The sequence below is a fragment of the Amblyomma americanum genome, chromosome 2, assembly GCF_052857255.1.
Source record: "Amblyomma americanum isolate KBUSLIRL-KWMA chromosome 2, ASM5285725v1, whole genome shotgun sequence".
Taxonomy (NCBI): Eukaryota; Metazoa; Arthropoda; class Arachnida; order Ixodida; family Ixodidae; genus Amblyomma; species Amblyomma americanum.
Genome location: NC_135498.1, coordinates 99,351,423 through 99,369,532, shown reverse-complemented (window position 1 = coordinate 99,369,532; position 18,110 = coordinate 99,351,423). Strand labels below are relative to the sequence as shown.

Here is an 18,110-nt window from a genome sequence, read left to right as displayed (position 1 = left end):
AAGCCGTACCGAGGGATCTTTGAGGTTCGTCAGCCAACACAACGAGTGGTGGTTGCTGACGACCCTGAAGGGGCGGCCATATAGGTACGGGCGAAATTTTGTTACTGCCCACCCAATGGCCAGCCATTCTTTTTCGGTGGTGGAATAGTTCGCCTCAGATCGTGACAATGTACGGCTCGCGTATGCGATTACGCGTTCGAGACCATCCTGCCTCTGCACAAGGACCGCACCGAGGCCGATGTTGCTGGCGTCTGTGTGTAGTTCAGTGTCGGCTGACTCGTAGAAGTGTCCAAGGATGGGCGTACTTTGGAGACGAGTGCGGAGGTCTACGTTTTTGTTTATAATATGTCTGACCAGCTGGCCCCTCAGTATACTCTGTTAAGAGGATTCTATTACGAAATGCTGATGGCAAAAAAAGTCGGAAGAAATAATAGCGACATTTTCTCGCTGATCTGCCCCGTAGTTCCTCCAGTTCAGAAGGCGTAATTAAGCCTGTCGGGTCCTGATCCCAGGTCTGTGTTTGCTAGCTTATGCATGCCGGTCGAAATCCACTGAAGGGAACCATGTAAAAGCATATGCGAAATTCAAGACAAGTTCAGTGCTTTGTGTCCTCAGTGTAATTTGTTTCTGTTTTTTTAACATTTTCAGCTGGACCTAAATACAGAAAGCTGCCTCGTCAACGAACGTTCTCTGCTACCATTGTCAGTGATAGTGACCAGAGCTCATCAGCCGCAGAAGAATGCTGTTCTGAGAGCGCTGTCAGTGATGTGAGCGAAGAGCATCAAGGGAGAGTGGAGCACGAACAGCAGACGTGTTTTCTACGTCCGCAACTGAGCTCGTGAAACAAGTACAGGACCTTCAGAATAAGAAGTCGATTTTGCGGGAACGATACTTCCTGACTAAAAAAAAGCTGGAAAGAAAAATTAGAACTACAAAACGCCTTCAGAAAGAGATGTCTACTTTGACTTCAAATCTCAGCTTCTTGAACGAAGATCAAAAAGTCGCCCTGCAGAAGCACAACAGAAAGGGCTGTTCATGGAGCCCAGCGACAGTAAAGGAGGCTTTGCAGCTGAAGTTTGCTTGTGGCTCTACAGGATACGATGTTCTGCTTGAGCAAGGCAATCCGCTACCGTCAAGGAGAACACTCTGCAGAAGGCTACAGCATCTTCCATTTCAACCAGGCGTGCTCACTGAAATATTTGAAATAATGAAGACCAAGGTTCCCATAATGGCCGATATTGAAAAAGACTGCATATTGTTCCTGGACGAAATGGAGATCAGAAAAGGGCTAGAGCTCGATCGCAGTTCTGATGTGTTTTTTTTCTTGGAACGACGACTCTGACGGAGTCTGATCAACCGGCTAATTATGTTCTTGTGTTTATGGTTGGAGGCATGAACAGCCGTTGGAAGCAAGTGATAGCTTATCATTTTACTGGTGCTTACGTTTGTTGATAGATTTTGTGTTTCATCTCATGCGACTCTGCTCGGAGATCTCTCTCCGCGTACTCTGTGTGACCTGTAACATGGGTGCCTCCAACCGAGCCATGTGGAGGTCTTTAAGTCTGTCGAGCTCGCGTAACTCGGTGACTGTGTGCAGTGTGTTCCCCACCCTTGTGATTTAATAGAGCTTTACTTTATGCCCGACCCTCCTCATGTACTTAAGAATATTAGAGGACATCTTGCGAGGAAGGATTTCATGCATCTTATTAAAAAGATTGCGTCAAAATTTATTATTCCGAGCACTGAAATTTTGAAAGGGCACGTTGAGAATTTGATTGAGCATGAGCACGGCGAACAGCTTAAGGTTGCTTCGAACCTCGGTGAAATTCATTTTTCATATAGTCACTTCACAAAAATGAAGGTCGGAATCGCTGTGCAGCTATTCAGAGAAGCCCCTGCAGGAATTATGTACCTTGTAGATCAAGGAGCGTAACCATCGGAAGCTAGAACTACTGCTTGATTTTTGAACTTTTATTCAAGTGGTACACGATAAGGACAGCTCGCCATCCGTGGGTCGCCTTAAGCATGATTGACAAAGAAAAGTATGAGCGAGCAGTTTCAGTTTTGAACCTTGCTGCGTTTTTATGGAGGAAAAACGCTAAGGCGCCCGTGTGCTGTGCGATGTCAGTGCACGTTAAAGATCCCCAGGTGGTCGAAATTATTCCGGAGCCCTCCACTACGGCACCTCTCTCTTCCTTTCTTCTTTCACTCCCTCCTTTACCCTTTCCTTACGGCGCGGTTCAGGTGTCCAAAGATATATGAGACAGATACTGCGCCATTTCCTTTCCCCCCAAAACCAATTATTATTATTATTATTATTATTGCGTCAGAAGTTGTCTCGGAACTCAGCATTGGCGTGCGAAAAGTCCGGAAGCCCTGCCAGTCAGGCGTAATCATGTCGACAGATGTCGTGCTGAAGCTACACCTTTACCTCCTGAAAGTCTGCGGGTACAAATTTGTCCTGACTGGCAGGCTTGTCCAAGACTGCTTGGAGAATTTATTTTCCGTAATCCGAATGCGGGCGCCTGTGCCCAGCTCATATGATCTAAAAAATGCCCTTGAAATTGCGTCAGTGAGCCAGTTTCTAATTGTTCCGAGAAAATATGGCTACGAAATTCACGACAGTGATTATCTGGTTGATTTTCTCTCTCCAGAAATACAGCATGCGAGGCAGTGCGAATCTGACGAAAATGAGGAAGTCATTGATGCCGATCTACACTCAGTGTCTTCTATCGAGGGTGACAGACTTTCTCATTTAGCAGGATTCTTAGTTAAGCCAATTTTGTCTACTGTAGAACATTGCTTGGTCTGCAAGCGCATGCTGACGGCGGAAGAGCCCGGAGAACAGCACAAACTCGTTCAGCTTAAATAGTCTGTACAAGGTGGGAAAAATTTAACTTACGCAAGCCAAGAAGTTCTGAAAATTGTTGAGCAGTGCGAAAGGGCATTTAAATTTTTTTCTCAAACAAGGGATATTAGTCGTGTCAAAAAGCTAATGAAGACACTAAGACAAGTGATTATCAGTAGCGTGGCCCTCCCACAAGTTTCGTGCACACAGCCCTCAGAAATTTTCCAGAAACTTGTTGACCGTTTTCTGTCCCTTAGGCTTCGTATTTTGGCACGATGGCTGAACACACCTGAACTTCCTGATCGATCCTATGGAAGCAAAACAGTAACAGGCGCAGGCCTTCAGTGAATACAAGTTGCCTTTTGTGTTAGAAAGCAGAGCGGAATGGGTACATTAAATATAATGTATATTGTAAATAAATGGATTATTCTTTGCGGTTCTGATATTTACGTGCTGTGTTTCACTCAGCAACACCGACTCCTATGGTCCGTGCATTTGATGTCCGCCGTATTCCGATGGCGAAAAGTGCGGAGGCTTGGAGTAGCGACACACAAAATATATCTTGTAATTTGGTTTTGTTGAAATGGCCAGGCTGGTCTTTACGAGCTGGCATTGCCTTGAGCCTTCCCAAAACTGAAGTCAAAATTTCGTGGCGAATAAGCAGTGGTTATGGCTATCCCGCTTTTGTGCAAAGTGAATCATACACACGCACAAGTTAATTGTAGACTACGAATTAAAACCACGCAGTAGCAGATTCAACAAAGGTGACCGTTTCACACATTTCTTGAAAGCAAGGCAAATGATAAAATAATGTGAGTCGATTTTGTGCTACCATTAAACAGTGAGACTCCTACACTGTTCACTGGTCTGTTTCAACAACACCCCAAACACGAGGTGAGCAGTGCATGTCAAAATCTTCTGACAGTTGTTATGCTTTCATATATTTATCTCTTATATACTGCCACTGCTTTGTCGCAGTAGCAACAAAGGAGTAAGTTAATGACCAAACACCCTCGAAACTGTCGTTGACAGGAAAGCTTGAAATTCTCATTAGAACTGCCCGTGTGGCAGTATTTGGCGATTATGAAACTGCAGCTCTAAATAAGCAATTCTGACTGCTGGAAAAGCAATCGGGATATAGAGTATCCGGGTGTACAGATAGCGCTGGAAATGTTACAACCTCTGTGAGAATGTAACGAATGTTCGCAAGGCGACGAATTTCTCAGCAGATGAGCTGCAAAACATGACATATCTTAGCTTAACTAACTCTGGTTCACTGTTTGAAACACCACTGGTACCACCCTTTCTTGTTAGAACACCAGGTTTGCGGATTTTCACGCGGTAGTGGCAGTTTTGTCTTCCGAACGGCCCGCCGCCGCATTGCGCTCTATGCAGAACGGGAGAGTGTGACCCGACATGTTGCCGTCGCGGGAAGTGTGCTCACCCTGAAAGCGGAGGCCAGCGGGCATCGAGTTACCCTAGGTTTCGCCGGCGCGCCGCGCCGCCGGCAGCAGCAGCTGCTTCGCACCACGTGATTGGTCACGTGGCCAACCACGTTACGAACCATGTGATCAACCATGGCGCCGTGCCGCCGGCAGCTGCTCCACACCACGTGGCCAGCCACGCCGCAGCCACAGGGTGGCGGCGCCGCCACGCTGAAGGCTAGAAATGCTACCGTAATGTAGCTATCGCTACAAAAAACTATCGCGCGATACCGAAAAAATACCGAGATACCGACATCAAAGCACTATTAATCATGCTTCCTATTCCTTCGCAGCTGTAAGCGTTTTCTTTTGTTCAGACACCACGACAGATCATAGAAAGAAAAGTTTGCTTTGGTATACGGGGTTTAACTTCCCAAGGAGACTCAGGCAATGAGGGACGCCGTAGCGGAGGGCCCCGGATATTCCGGCCTCCTGCGGTTCTTTGTGTGAGCACTGACACCGCACAGTACACAGGCCTCTAACATTCCGCCTCCAGAGCCACCGCGGCGGGTTGGAAGTAGTGGCAACGCCGAAAAAATAAAACGTAGAACGGCAAAGAGGAGCAGTGTTAAAAATATGCGGATAAAGCAGTAATAAAGCATGGCAGCGCCAATGCAGCTTAAGAGACGGATTTAATATATACTTATTAAGAGTAAGCTAAACCTCCCAGGTTGCATAGACTGTTCTTCAAAATGGAAAAGACTACAAGTTCGCTAGCACGCCGGAGCCGCATTCAGAAGAGAGCCTCCAGTTGCGTTCTGGCCGAGCATAGCGTAGTACAGGTGTTCCGTGAGAATGTAATGGTTGTAATCCGACGCGCATTGCTTGGCAAAGTTATCCGCGTACAAATTCATCGCCAGCACGCAAGGTCCCCTGTAACTCGAGGAATTCGTTGGTCCGCGCAGCTGTCTAAGGTCGGCCCGTTCCCTAAGTGTGTCAGAAGAGCAGGTGGTGAGGTACACAACGGGACGGTTCGTCGAGTTCCCTTGGCCGTTAAATGCGAAATGCGACACGCCGGAGGACATTGCGGAGCTGTCATTCCTACAGAAGCCCCGAAGCCTACACGCAGTGTATAAACGTGCTGTGTATATGCGGTGTCCAGTGGTTATGGCACTCGTTCTCAAATCCATATCACCATGACTTGCCAGTGGCGACAAGTCCTCCACAACACACAACTGGTCAAGAGCTGCCCGCGGCGCATTTAGCGCGTACCGCCGCATTTCCTGTTGGAACCTGCCGGTCAAACGAGAGCAGAAACCAGGTGATACAGCCGGACCATACGGATACACAAGCTCTCTCCCAATAAAGAAGTAATCCACGACGAGAGCGACTCTGTTCACTACGGCTTCGTAGACAAGTTCGGGTCTCAACATAACTGAAACAATATGGTTCATGCCATAACGGTTGAAGGATTGTCGAAGTCTGTTTAAGAGGAGCGCAAGCACATCAGGGTCGTTCGTGGAACCGCAGCCTGCCCTCGGCTTCTTCCAGTCAACAGTTACTCCGTTTAAGCGATAACGACTCATTGCGTCAGTTATGCTTAGCATCAAGCGGTTCATCGTAGCACTGTCCCGACCCAGCCTCGAAAAATGCGGCGCATCATATTCGAAGCCGCCCAAGGCCAAAAGTATCTTGATTCCTGGAAATCCAAACCTGTCTGTAATGTTCCGCAGCTGGTGTAGGCCTTGCCGGCGGTCAAATCTGGGCAGTCGGCTCGTCACCAATCCATTGTCGATTCCCACCGACCAGTAGATGACGTAAGAGCAGAGGGAAAACGGCAATGTTTCGAACAAGAAGTGCCACCGGGTGCTGCTTCTTGTCACATCCTTGTTGTCGTAGGCGCAGAAAAAGGGCATGGTGTTCAGATTTGAGGCCGAGCGGTTGTAGTGAGGGCCTATTTGTAATATTGCAGGGGGTGAATTGACGACGGGTGTTTGCAGACATATGCTTGGCACCCCGCTCCAGGCATCGGTGGAGGTCTGTGGTGACGTCGGGAGGTACGTTGTGGCGTTAGATGATGACACTGGAACCGTTGTTGAAGGTGATGTCACCGTTGTTGATGGCGAAAGATACGTTGGAACCCGAGAGGATGGCACTATAAGCGTTGGCGCAAGTGTGGGCGCTGAAGAAGGGTAGCTTGGCACTGTAAACGCTGAAGGTAGAAGCGATGGGGAAGAGTGGCTTGGAATCGTAAATGTTGTCGCCGGAAATGAAGCTGTGGGACTTGTCATGCTAAATGTTGGCGCTGGTACTGTCTGCGAGGGATATGTTGGCAACGTGTGCATTTGTCCACCCCCTGGCGGGATGGCTACATGGACGAGGTAAGGGACCAGCAGCAGCCACGAAGCAAACACGAGCGGGAAGCATACAGCTGCGCACAGCACCCAGGCTTGCATGCACAAACGTTCGTCCTGAGCGGTCTCTTCATTGCGGTCCTGAAACCGGAGCTCTGGAGATGTCGCTGTTTCTTCTGGACTGGGATGAGGAACCAGGGGCGGCTGCATTATGACCACAATGTCCGGATCCTCTGGTGATGCTCCAGGGCGCAGTCTAGCCGCCGGCACTCTGGCAATCGGGTACACGGGGACGTGGGCACCGAGGTCGTCAAGTCTCGGCGGCGAGGCGTCGGTTCTTGAAGGCGGCTGGGAAGCCATTCTGGTCAGTGAGGACAGTCGCAGGTATCAGTGGTCGCGTTAGCAGTCCTGGCTGGCGAAACAATGGAACAGTCGCCGGCTCTTCCTACTTCTTCTTTGTTCCCCACCATTCTCGCGCGGAAGGATTTTCTGCGCCTTTTTTTATTTTTGTCTTTGCTCTGTTTCAACACTCCTTTATCCTGACCTATTTTAGACAAATATTTGTCTCTCTCATAACATGCTCATTAGTATGCATTATTTAAGCTCTCTATTTGTGAAGAGTTTTGCAGCTGTCAAATTCTCAGCCAGTCTCCTATAATATTGTAGCACCCTCTCTTGGGCGGCGCCGACAACCCGGCTAGCGCGCGCCACCCTACGAAGAGAATAAAGACGGCACCTGGTCGTGCCTCCTGCAGCCACGGCTGGCAGTTCTGTTCTGGTGTCGGCTCGTAGCAGTGGTCTCGTTTCCTTCGCTCCTGAGGCGTTAAGCCTACATTGGTGACCAAGGACGAGCAATTACCGATCCCGCAACATCCACGCAGCCGGATTCGCGTCCGCAGGGCGTCTCGTCGCTGCAGGTTCGCCTTCCACCTTTCTGGCCCCAGAACCCGCAAGTTTGGTTCCACCAGGTTGAGGCGCAATTTTGCCTAGCCCGCATCACGTCGGAGACGACGCGCTACTACCATGTTGCCTCAAGCCTGCCTCCTGACGTTGCCGGTGAGCTCTCCGACGTTCTCTCCGCCCCCATGGTTGCTACACCATATCAGCACCTGAAAACCAAGGTGCTGGAGCGATTTATGCCGTCGGACTGCACCTGCCTCAGCAGCTCCTTACCGGGGAAGACCTTGGCGACCGGCGCCCCTCCCAGCTTCTGCGCCGCATGCAACAGCTTCTCGGGAAGCGCGACATCCCCAACCACTCAGCGTTGCTTCGAGAGCTTTTCCTCCAACGCCTTCCCCAGCCCATCCGCCTCGTCCTTGCGGCGGCCGGTGACGTCACCCTCGACCGCCTGGCTGAGCTCGCAGATAACGTTCATGAGGCCACCTCCCCGTCCGTCACTGCTGTTTTGCCGCCAAGAGACCCAGCGATTTCGCGCCTTGAGGCCCGTCTCGAGGAGCTTGCCGCCTCAGTCGCCGCACTCCGGAGCCGACCTCTGGAGACCCGTCCGTCTCGTCTTGATCATCGCGCTCTTTGGCGCTCACGTCAAGCTCGGAGTCCCAGCCCCACATCTCTCTGCTGGTACCACAGGCGTTTTCGCCACCGGGCCACGAAGTGTACACCGCCCTGTTCGTGGCCGGGAAACGCCCGCCGGGATCACTAACGGCGGCGTGTGGTTCCTCCAGTCATTCGAGCCGCCTGTTCATGGTCACTGACAAGTTCTGCGGCACCCGGTTTCTTATCGACACGGGCGCGGAAATCAGCGTGGTTCCACCGACTAAGGCAGATCGTTCCAAGCCATCAGGACTGTCGCTCCGTGCTGCCAACGCCTCGTCTATACCCACGTATGGGCTACGATCTCTCACCCTCGACTTCGGCCTACGCCGCACTTTTCGATGGGTCTTAGTCATCGCAGACGTGGTTCGCCCGATCATCGGCTCAGACTTCCTCTCCTACTTCGACTTAGACGTCAGTGTGCGGCATCGTCGCCTTACCGACGGTCTGACTCATCTCTCCATCTCGGGAGTCTCGTCCGACCTTGCTCCCATGGGCATTCGCACGCTGATACCTTCCTCTCAGTTCGAAAAAGTGTTGGCGGATTTCCCGGAGCTCACTAAGCCATGCAACATCACTCAGGCGCCTAAACATACTGTGACACACCACATCGTCACCCGGGGTCCACCCGCAGCTGCTCGACCGGGCCGCTTGTTTGGAGACCGTCTAGCTATCGCCAAACGTGAGTTTGACCACATGCTGGAGCTCGGCAATATACGTCCGTCGTCCAGCGCGTGGGCGTCTCCGCTGCATCTTGTGCCAAGCGTGATCCCGGTGACTGGCATCCCTGCGGCGACAATCGGGCGTTGAATGCCAACACTGTCCACGACAGCTATCCGCTGCCCCACATCCAGGACTTTACATCGCGCCTCGCCGGCTGCGCCATTTTTGGCAAAGTTGACCTGGTTAAGGCGTATCACCAAATTCCCATTGAACCCGCCGACATACCTAAGACCACCATCACGACGCCCTTTGGTTTGTTTGAGTACGTCCGGATGCCTTTTGGACTACGCAATTCGGCTCAAACCTTCCAGCGGTTCATCGCTGAGGTCACGCGAGGCCTACCGAGTGTATTCGCGTACCTTGACGATGTCCTCATCGCCAGCCCTACACCTCATGCTCATGATCATGAGCAAGACCTAAGTGCTTTGTTCAAGCGTCTACAGCACTACGGCCTGGTTTGAATGCCTCCAAGTGTGTTTTCAGTGCTTCTGAGTTCGAGTTCGAGTTCGACGTGTCCGGCTTGACAGCGTGAGAACTGTCGTTCGGACGCGAAGACAACGCTCTCTATGAGGGGGCGATGGTCCAGCGGCGCCCTTTCTCTCCGGCGAGACATGTGACGGGGGCGTGTCCCTATGTGAAGTGGTGTGTGTGTACGACAGCGCAAGTTAGGCCACGCCCAACCTGGCTTAGACCTCCTCGAACCTAGAGAATCCTAGGGACCGGACCCTTTTAAAACCGGACGATGAGTGCCATGAGAAGGAATCCTCGACCATCCTCAGATCTTCTCAGATCCTCCGACCTTCCCCCATCACCCTCCAATGGGTTCCTAAATCTTGTAAATAATTTAAATAAACCCCCTGCACAGTTTCCTTCATAACTAAGTCCGGCAACGTCATTCGTAGAAGGGACCTGCGGCGCTGAAAGAGTCAGCTCACTCAAGGACTCCTCATCTCTAACGGAGGTTAACAATGGAGTGCATATTGCAACCGCGCAAACCGACGAGGTACGAAGAGAAAAAAGCACAGTACAAAACGCGGAAGTTCAACACAAGTGGGGTGCATATTGCAACCGCGCAAAACGTTTTGTACTGTGCTTTCTTCTCTTCGTCCCTCGTCGTTTTGCGCGGTTGCAATATGTACTCCATTGTCTGTGTTAAGCGTGCACCTGAAAACAGTGGCAGGTGGAGAGAAGGGAGTCCCCCTCCACGCCACTTGTAGGGGAGAGTAGGGAGAGGCCGGACTAAGAATGACTCACCAAGAATGAAAATGACTAAGAGTGGCTCAGCATAGACGAATAAAAACAGCGATTAGGTGTAGAAATATAATAAGGATAGGAGCAGAAGTAGGATAGAATCGCAAATAGAATATAACCAGAACTGGACTAGATTGGTGAGTGAAAGCAAAGAAATCAGAGCTGTAAGGGAATGGCATTTCCAACGCATGAATCCAATTGCTCGCCGCTATTTTTTAACGCGACAGCGTTAAGGTGCACGTGTTGCAGAAAAGCCGGTGGGTGTCGGCGGCGTTGGCCGTGAGTGAAAAATCCTCCTCCTTGCAATGTACGCCACTGGCCCAGTAGACAGCGTGGCTCCTTCGCTCACTCTGACCCCCTCTCATCCGCGACGCGGCCAGCCAACGCCACCAAAGCGAAGAATTCCTCTAGGTGGCGTTGGGCGAGCACTTGCCCTTTATATGATAAGTATAGAAACAAGGCTGCAAGGAAGCCATCTAGGTTATTATCTGTCGTACACATTAGGCGGAAAGGTTGTTGAGCAACGACTACCGGGTTTAATGTATGCGGACGATATTGTACTGTTAGAAGATAGCCAGGAAGATCTGCAAATTTAAAAACTTTGGTGAATTGCTGTGAAGACGAAGGAGACAGTCGAAGTTTCAGTTTTAGCGCAACTAAGTCAGGCGTGATGGTTTTCGACGGTACAACTGATCACGAGCATACCAGGCCATGAAATACCCCGAGTGGCCGAAAACAAATATCTTGGGGTATGGGTAAACAAAGGCCATATGTACACGGAAAAACACGAACAGTCTCTCATAGCAAAAGGGCGAAGAGATGCAGGGGTAATGAAACATAGGGCATTGTGGGGGTACAATAGGTATGATGTCCTCAGAGGTATTTGGAAAGGAATAATGGTGCCGGGGCTTACTTAAGGGAATGCGGTTCTATGGTTAAGGGCTGATGTTCAGTCGCGATTAGAAGTAAATCAGAGAACTGTTGGAAGATTAGCATTAGCTGCCCACGTGAAAACCACAAACGGGGCAGTACAGGGGGATATGGGCTGATCAACGTTCGAAGCACGGGAAGCTCAAAGTACTATACGAAGAACGCCTGAGGAAATTCGACGATAACAGGTGGGTAGCTAAGGTATTTAAATACCTGCACAGAAAGAGCGTTGACACACAGTGGCAGAAACGAACTAGAAAGCTGGCCAGTAAGTTTGCCAGAGACGAGGAAGGAGAAAGAAAGCATTAAACGACAGATTAAAAACGTCGAAGGTAAAAATTGCATAGATTCAATGAAAAAGAAGCATAGGGTAGAACTGTATCGATGCTGGAAAAGGCAGATCAGGAAGAAAACGTTTTATAACTCAAGAGGCAGTGCCTTCCTCTTTGAAGCTAGGTCAGGGTGTCTTAGAACGCACCACTACAAAAAGAAATTTAACGAAGAAGATGACACATGTGCTGTGTGTGGTAAATCTGTAGACTCAATAGAACACCTCATTCTAAAATGTAATGGTATCCATCCTGATGTCGATGCAGGCACAGTCACCCTTCCTGAGGCCTTAGGGTTTAGAGATAACAATAGTCATGTAAATAAATCTGCGATGGAAATTAGCAAAAAGCGATTGGAGGATTGGTGACTCAAAAGCAGAGAGATGACATAAGTTTTAAAGTGTCGGAAGACGTATATTAAAGAAAATGGCGAATTTTATTAACAACTTGCCGCAGAGTTAAACAAAAATAAAGGAAAAAAACTGAGCATGGTGGCAACTACCACTGCCCCGTTTTAAATGGGACGCCCCTATTTTCCATCAGTCCATCCATCCATCCACCACTCCTTTCTCTCCCACTCCCCCCGCCCCCCCCCCCCCCCCCCTAGCGCAGCGACCGTCCCCTCAGAAGAGAGAGAGAAATGCATGCGCTGTGTCCCCCTTTCCACTCCCGACTAGAATCACAACTCGCGCGATGGGAGCGCCTCCCGCTGGTCTCATTCGGGCGCAGTTGGGCCGTGAGGGCACGCAGGAATCATCGCGGTGAGCGGCGAACACCGCAGCGCACATCCAAAGCGCGTTCACCACGAAGCTTGCGGCTTGCTGCCCGTTCGTTCGGCACGGAAGTTATGCTGGCGTTCGTGGCATCGGGTTTGTCGAGAACGATGTGCCGACGAACTACGACTGAAACTTGAGTACCTCGCGTTTCGGCAAGGCGCCTGGCAGCGCTTCTGTGTGGTTTGGCGCTCCGCGCTTCCGTTTCACCGTACGTAGCAGAGCGATTTGTCTAACGGGCAAGGCATCGCGCCGAACGGGCGATGGCGTCCCGTTGACTCCCTGGCAGTGCTGCAACACGCTGTCGCGTTCCACTCTTAAAGGCGAAGCTTAAGCGTCCTCCAATTTTCTTCTTATTATTGTGCAGATTTGGCCTTTGACATCAGTTAAAGGAAATGGTAAAGGCTGGATTCGTGGCTGAATGTCAACAGGGCTCGATGCTGAGGCCAGCGTGTCCACATGCGCGTGTCTGGCTGGCGGGCGTCTTGGATGGTAGCCCTGGCTGCGCACATGTTCGCTCGCAGCTCGAAGTTTGGGTCACTTCTCCGAAAAGTGCTTCGGCGTTGCCTACTTGGCGGGAGCGGGGCAGAAGGGGCTTTTCAGCGGAGGGATATACGACCTGGATTTCCAGGACGCCCTGAACGCAGGAGCCAGCACAGCGCCCACTCGAATTCTCCGCAGCGCGACTTTAGGGAGTTGTGGAATAGGAGGACCCTTTTGATTAGGAGGATAGGAGAATAACGGAGCGACAGTACGCATGCTCAGAACAAAAACACCCTTGGAGTTCTTGTCCCGCGCATGAGCACTGGCTCCCCGCTATTCGCCTACTCCCCTAACCGATAGGTTCCCCCGGCTCTACTCTGCCTTTTCCCACGGCGAGCTAGGTTGTGTCAGGCTGTCTGCATTCGCGATGACGGATTTCTATGGCTCTTCAGCGCTGGAACACCAAGCATGAAGCGGCAGAATCAAAGAATGAAGCGTGTCTGCGTGACGTCACATGTGCCTTATCGCGTTGACAGCGTTTGTCCATAAGAGCTGCCCTTCCCCAAATCGGCGACTGATCGCCTTGCATGGGTAGAACAATCTCTGCGAGCCCGTCTACTCTACCGAGTACGCCGCATTACAACGATGAGCCATTCAGGGAATTTTTCCTTTTCCAGGAAGTTTGAACAAAAAATTAAGCGAAAAAGGGACCCTTGCTGAGTTGAAAGTCAACTTAAAAACAAAAATGTTCTCAATTTTTTTCAGACTGACGGAGTTAAAATGCTCAAACTGGAAAAAAAATGCTGTAAGAAGAAGACGAGGACGACGCATTACTACCACGCTTCGTCGTCATCGCTGGAGGCTAGAGCGCGAGTCTCGGTCTGAAGCTGCTGCCTCCGGCTCTGCTGTCCCGCTGCTATGGGAATGCTGCCAGCGTTGGTGGCCATGACACATCAATAAATTCACTCTTAACACAAACACTGAACCATCAAGTAGCTGATTTGCTCAATAAATACCCTGATATTAGGGAACAATTGAGGATAGTGCTTCCATGCGGACGTTTAGCAAAATAAATACCGGCTTCTATTCGTTGGCCTAAAAAAGGCCGTTTCCTACAAACAAAATCTATCCAATATTTCTGCCTCCCTCCCTTTTTGTAATAGATATCCGCTTTTTGCTTATATCTTTGGTTAAGTATACTAATTCCGCTTTTTTTCTCATGAAATTGTCTTATATATTGTACATTTATGTACAATGCATTTTATCCATACCGATTCTTCATGTTTCTTCAGTTTTCAGTAGTATTTTTTCTCACTCATCTGTGTTATACCTGCTTGTGAATGTCTTTTGCTTTGTGTGTACTATTCTTATGAATGAATGAGTATTATGAATTCTGTGCAAAAATTGCCCGCTGCCCTGCGTGTAGGAGTGAAAAGGGGGTGACACTTCGTCAAGCAACTTTGTTCGGCTTTTTGTCGCCCTCTCGGTAACCAAAGTGTTTGAAGGTTTTGCACAAAACTGCAACGATATCAGTGCACCCGTGTCCTGTCAGGATGGCCGAGCGGTCCAAGGCGCTGCGTTCAGGTCGCAGTCCGGTCTTCCGGGCGTGGGTTCGAATCCCACTTCTGACAATGCTTTTTTTTCTTTTTCTACACACAGGACGAAAAAGGAAGGTTTTACTCTGCACCGATTTTTATGCACCCGTGTTCTGTCAGGATGGCCGATCGTCTCTTCGCAGTTTTTGTTTGGCAGTCCTCGTGGGAGAGGACTAAACGGGATAATTTATTTCTGCGTTTGAGAAAAGGGGGTCTTTCCTTGCCACACCTGAGGCAGGTGGTGTCCAGATTTGTGTTTCATCGAGAACAAAGCGGCCCTTTCCTGCGGAATTTTATTGAAATGAGGCTTTCTTCGGCTTTGCCGAACTATATATGTTATTTCCACTGCAGACGGGGTGCGATACAGTGTAAGCAGATTTTTGAAGGATATGATCTTTGCTTTCCGGTTTCTAAATGCTCGGTTCAGTTTGGAATACGTTTCAAATGTCACGCGTAAGAAATAGGTAAAAGATTTGCTTGACTGCGTCTTCCCCGAGAAAATATATCGATCTCTGTATAGTGGAGGACAAGGAGGAAATCGTTTAAACAGAGTAAGGAAAATGGTGGTGCCAGCGGGTGTGAAGATGTTTTTCTTCAAGCTGCACACTCGTACGTTGCCGGTTAAAACATGGATGGAAGAGAAGGGATTATTTTTACCATGGGGTGCTGACTGCTTGTTGTGTCACAAACCAGGGTCAATAGAAGACGTCTTTATTGATTGCTGGGATGCGCTGCTCTTTTGGGTTGGGACGTGCTCCAGCGTACCATAAAGAAACTTACCCTTGACGCCGTATGGGTTGCGATTCCTGGACGTTGAGCCGGATATTTATAAATACGATGTAATTTTCCTTCTTGGCCTGTACAGCATTCGGCGAAGCTAGTGGCTGTACGACACTGCGATGAAGACGCACGGTCTGTCCTAGATAACTTCAAAGAAAATATATTTACGCTTCGTGAAGTGTACAAGAAGCGATGTTTTGGAGATGAAGTTATCGAGTTGATGGGGGAGTTGTGTTCCTTGAAACAGTTTTGATATTCTCACTTGAGTGATACGCACGTCCGCTCTTGATGTTTGAGAGTACAACGCAGAACTTGTTTGTGATCTGTTGTAAACTGTGAAAAGAGGCAATAAAGACAAGAAAAAAGTCAGGATGGCCGAGTGGTCCAAGGCGCTGCTTTCAGGTCACAGTCCGGTCTTCGAATCACATTTCTAACACCACTTTTTTTCTCTTATGCACGCAAGACAAAAAAGGAAGGTTTTACTCAGCACAGATTTCAATGCACCCGTGTTCGGTCAGGATGGCCGACAGAACACGGGTGCACCAGAACACGGGTGCAGAGGAAGGGTAAGCCGTTCTGAACGGCTGTGTGTTGAAATGCTTCTAGCCGGAAATAGCGCATCGGCCGTTGGCCGATGTCTCCCGACACCTGAAGTTGCCACGGACTCGTACAAAGGTGTCCTCTCTCGACAACCTACCGGTAGTGTTGTCCTCAACACCGTCTTTCTGCATGAAGACCTCAAGGGTCGCCAAAACCATGCTCCCGACTTCCGAGACGCGCTCGCGCAGATTGTGGACCTCCGTGAGATTCTGTGTATTGGCCAGTACCAAATGAGCCCCGTTAGGAAGGGTACCTGCGAGAGCAGTTCCTCAAAACCGAAGCTTATTGACAGAGTTCCACGTCAAAGGTCTAAATTAAATGCATCATGTATGACCCGGACACCAAAAACGTGAAGCTTAAGCTTCTTTGGCTCCCGTGCTATATGGAGCACCGGATGATTGTGGAAGCGTTGGAGCCTTTTGGAATTGTACAAACTATCGAGCGTGAGAAGTGGCGGTGCCCCGGAATGGAGCACATGGAAACAGCGAACCCTGAAATCCCGCTCATGCTCAAGGACGGCGTCAGCATTTACAATTCCTCACACGCTCAACGTATTCGGGGTACAAGCTTTAGTTGTGATCCCAGGCAGGCCTCCTCTGTGTCCGCGTTGTAAACGTGGGGGCCATGTAAGGCGTCAGTGTCGTGCGCTTCGATGCACCCAGTGCCGACGCTTTGGGCACACAGTAGACAATTGTGTTATGAGCCATGCTGACAGGTTTCGCCAAGGCAACTGGGCACATGAGGATGAAGTGGTGTCAGAGCACATTATGGATGTGTCGGATGTTGTGGAAGCGTCGGGTGAACTGAGTCATGAGCCCCAAACAGAAGATGGACAAAAGGCTTCTGCACCAAATAACGGCAAGGGTCCGCCTGCAAGTACGGAAAAACAGTAATACCCGTCCAGACCCAAAGCCACTGGACCCGGGTCTGTCCGGGTCTGCTACTTTGAGTCCTGTGCTTGCTGCTCAGGAGCCACGTGTCACCCAACGGTCACGAGAGCAGAACACCCCGGCTGAAGAGTCAGTGGAGGCGCTTCAGCCAGTGAATGTGCGACATGCCTTCTGCGCCGGCGATGCCCCTTCGTCGACAGAGTGCAGCAGTGTGCCGCCTGAAGTGTCGGCTTCTAGTGTGTTCGGTGCCCCGTCGGCTGTCAGCGTGGTTGCGAGTGACGTGGTTCACTCGGCTTCATGGGCCGAAGCCTTGGCTGTCTCAGAAGAGGCGATGGACAACAGCGCACCTTTGAAGCGTCCTGCAGATGATTAGGTGCGTGTCGATGGCGATGAGCAGAGGGCACTTGGTGTGGTGGCATTGGGAAGCGTCACCTCAAAATGAAGGGCGATCTCTGCCCTTCAAGCCGCCGATTTGCAGGCCGGCCACCCCAGTACAGGGGTGGCCTTCAATGAGACAAGCACCAAAAATGGCGGCCGTCACAGCATTTCAAGCCGCTACCCTTAACATTAGGGGTTTGCGTAATCGTCGAAGGTAACATCACTTAAGGCATCTTTTAAACAAATGGGGTGTGAGTGTGGCAGCCATCCAGAAAACCAAGCTGTCCTCTGATGAGGATACGGAAGCTTCTGTCGAGCCTTTTTTGTCAGAATTCAATGTTATCATTAGTCACTCGAGAGGCTTATCAGGTGGATGCAAGCTATTCCTGGCCAACACTCTGGGGATTACTGCCGTCTCGTATAGCACAGATGATGACAGGCGACTTATTTGCTGTGACCTCGCAGTTTCGTGTGTGTACAGTGGCGAATTGTTTGTGATTATGCCCCTGTAAAGCAGGGCGATATAAGGCTATTTTTCCTGTCATTAGTCGACCATTTGTCCACGAATCGCAAAATTATGCTGTTGGGTGATTTTAATTGTCTCTGTAGGGATGAAGACCGGCAGTATTAAGTAAGCGATATGAGCCTAGTGCTGCGTTATTCACTGATTTGGTGTGCTTATACAACCTGGTGGATGTTGGGCAAGATAAGGGACATAACATTCATTTAACTCCTTTTCAGTGCTCCTCTAGCGCTCGGCTTGACAGAATTTACGTTTCAGCAGACATGTTATCCAGTGTTTTTGGTTACTGGGTGCGGCCCATACTCTTCAGTGATCACTGCATGGTGTCTCTTCAGATAGGGAGGTACAGTCGGCGCATACTCCATCCTCGATGGGAGCTGTGGAAGCTGAATAGCTGCCTGCTCTCAGATGAAATCTTCAAACGTGCTGTATCCAATTGCTTGAAGGACACGTGGTCACGCGGTGATCTCTCAGTTTTGCAAAAATGGGACTTATTTAAACAAGAAACAAAAACATTGCTATTGAAGCCTCAGCAAGAATCGCGATTCTGAAGAGCCTCGGCCTTCGGGAGCTCGGCCGAACTTTGGTTGAGCTACATGAGTTAGAGAGGATTAGCCCAGGTGCTTATGTAGAAGCTATCACTGCCGTAAAAATAGAGCTTCAGCAGTTTTAAATCGA

At 50.0% G+C, this 18,110-nt stretch overlaps 1 non-coding gene across 1 annotated transcript; it reads left to right on the top strand.

Moving 5' to 3' along the window:
• The first annotated feature begins 14,213 nt into the window (after positions 1 to 14,213).
• TRNAL-CAG (transfer RNA leucine (anticodon CAG)) lies at positions 14,214 to 14,297 on the top strand. The gene has a single exon. It is a non-coding gene; the product is annotated as a tRNA-Leu (tRNA).
• The last annotated feature ends 3,813 nt before the right edge of the window (positions 14,298 to 18,110 follow it).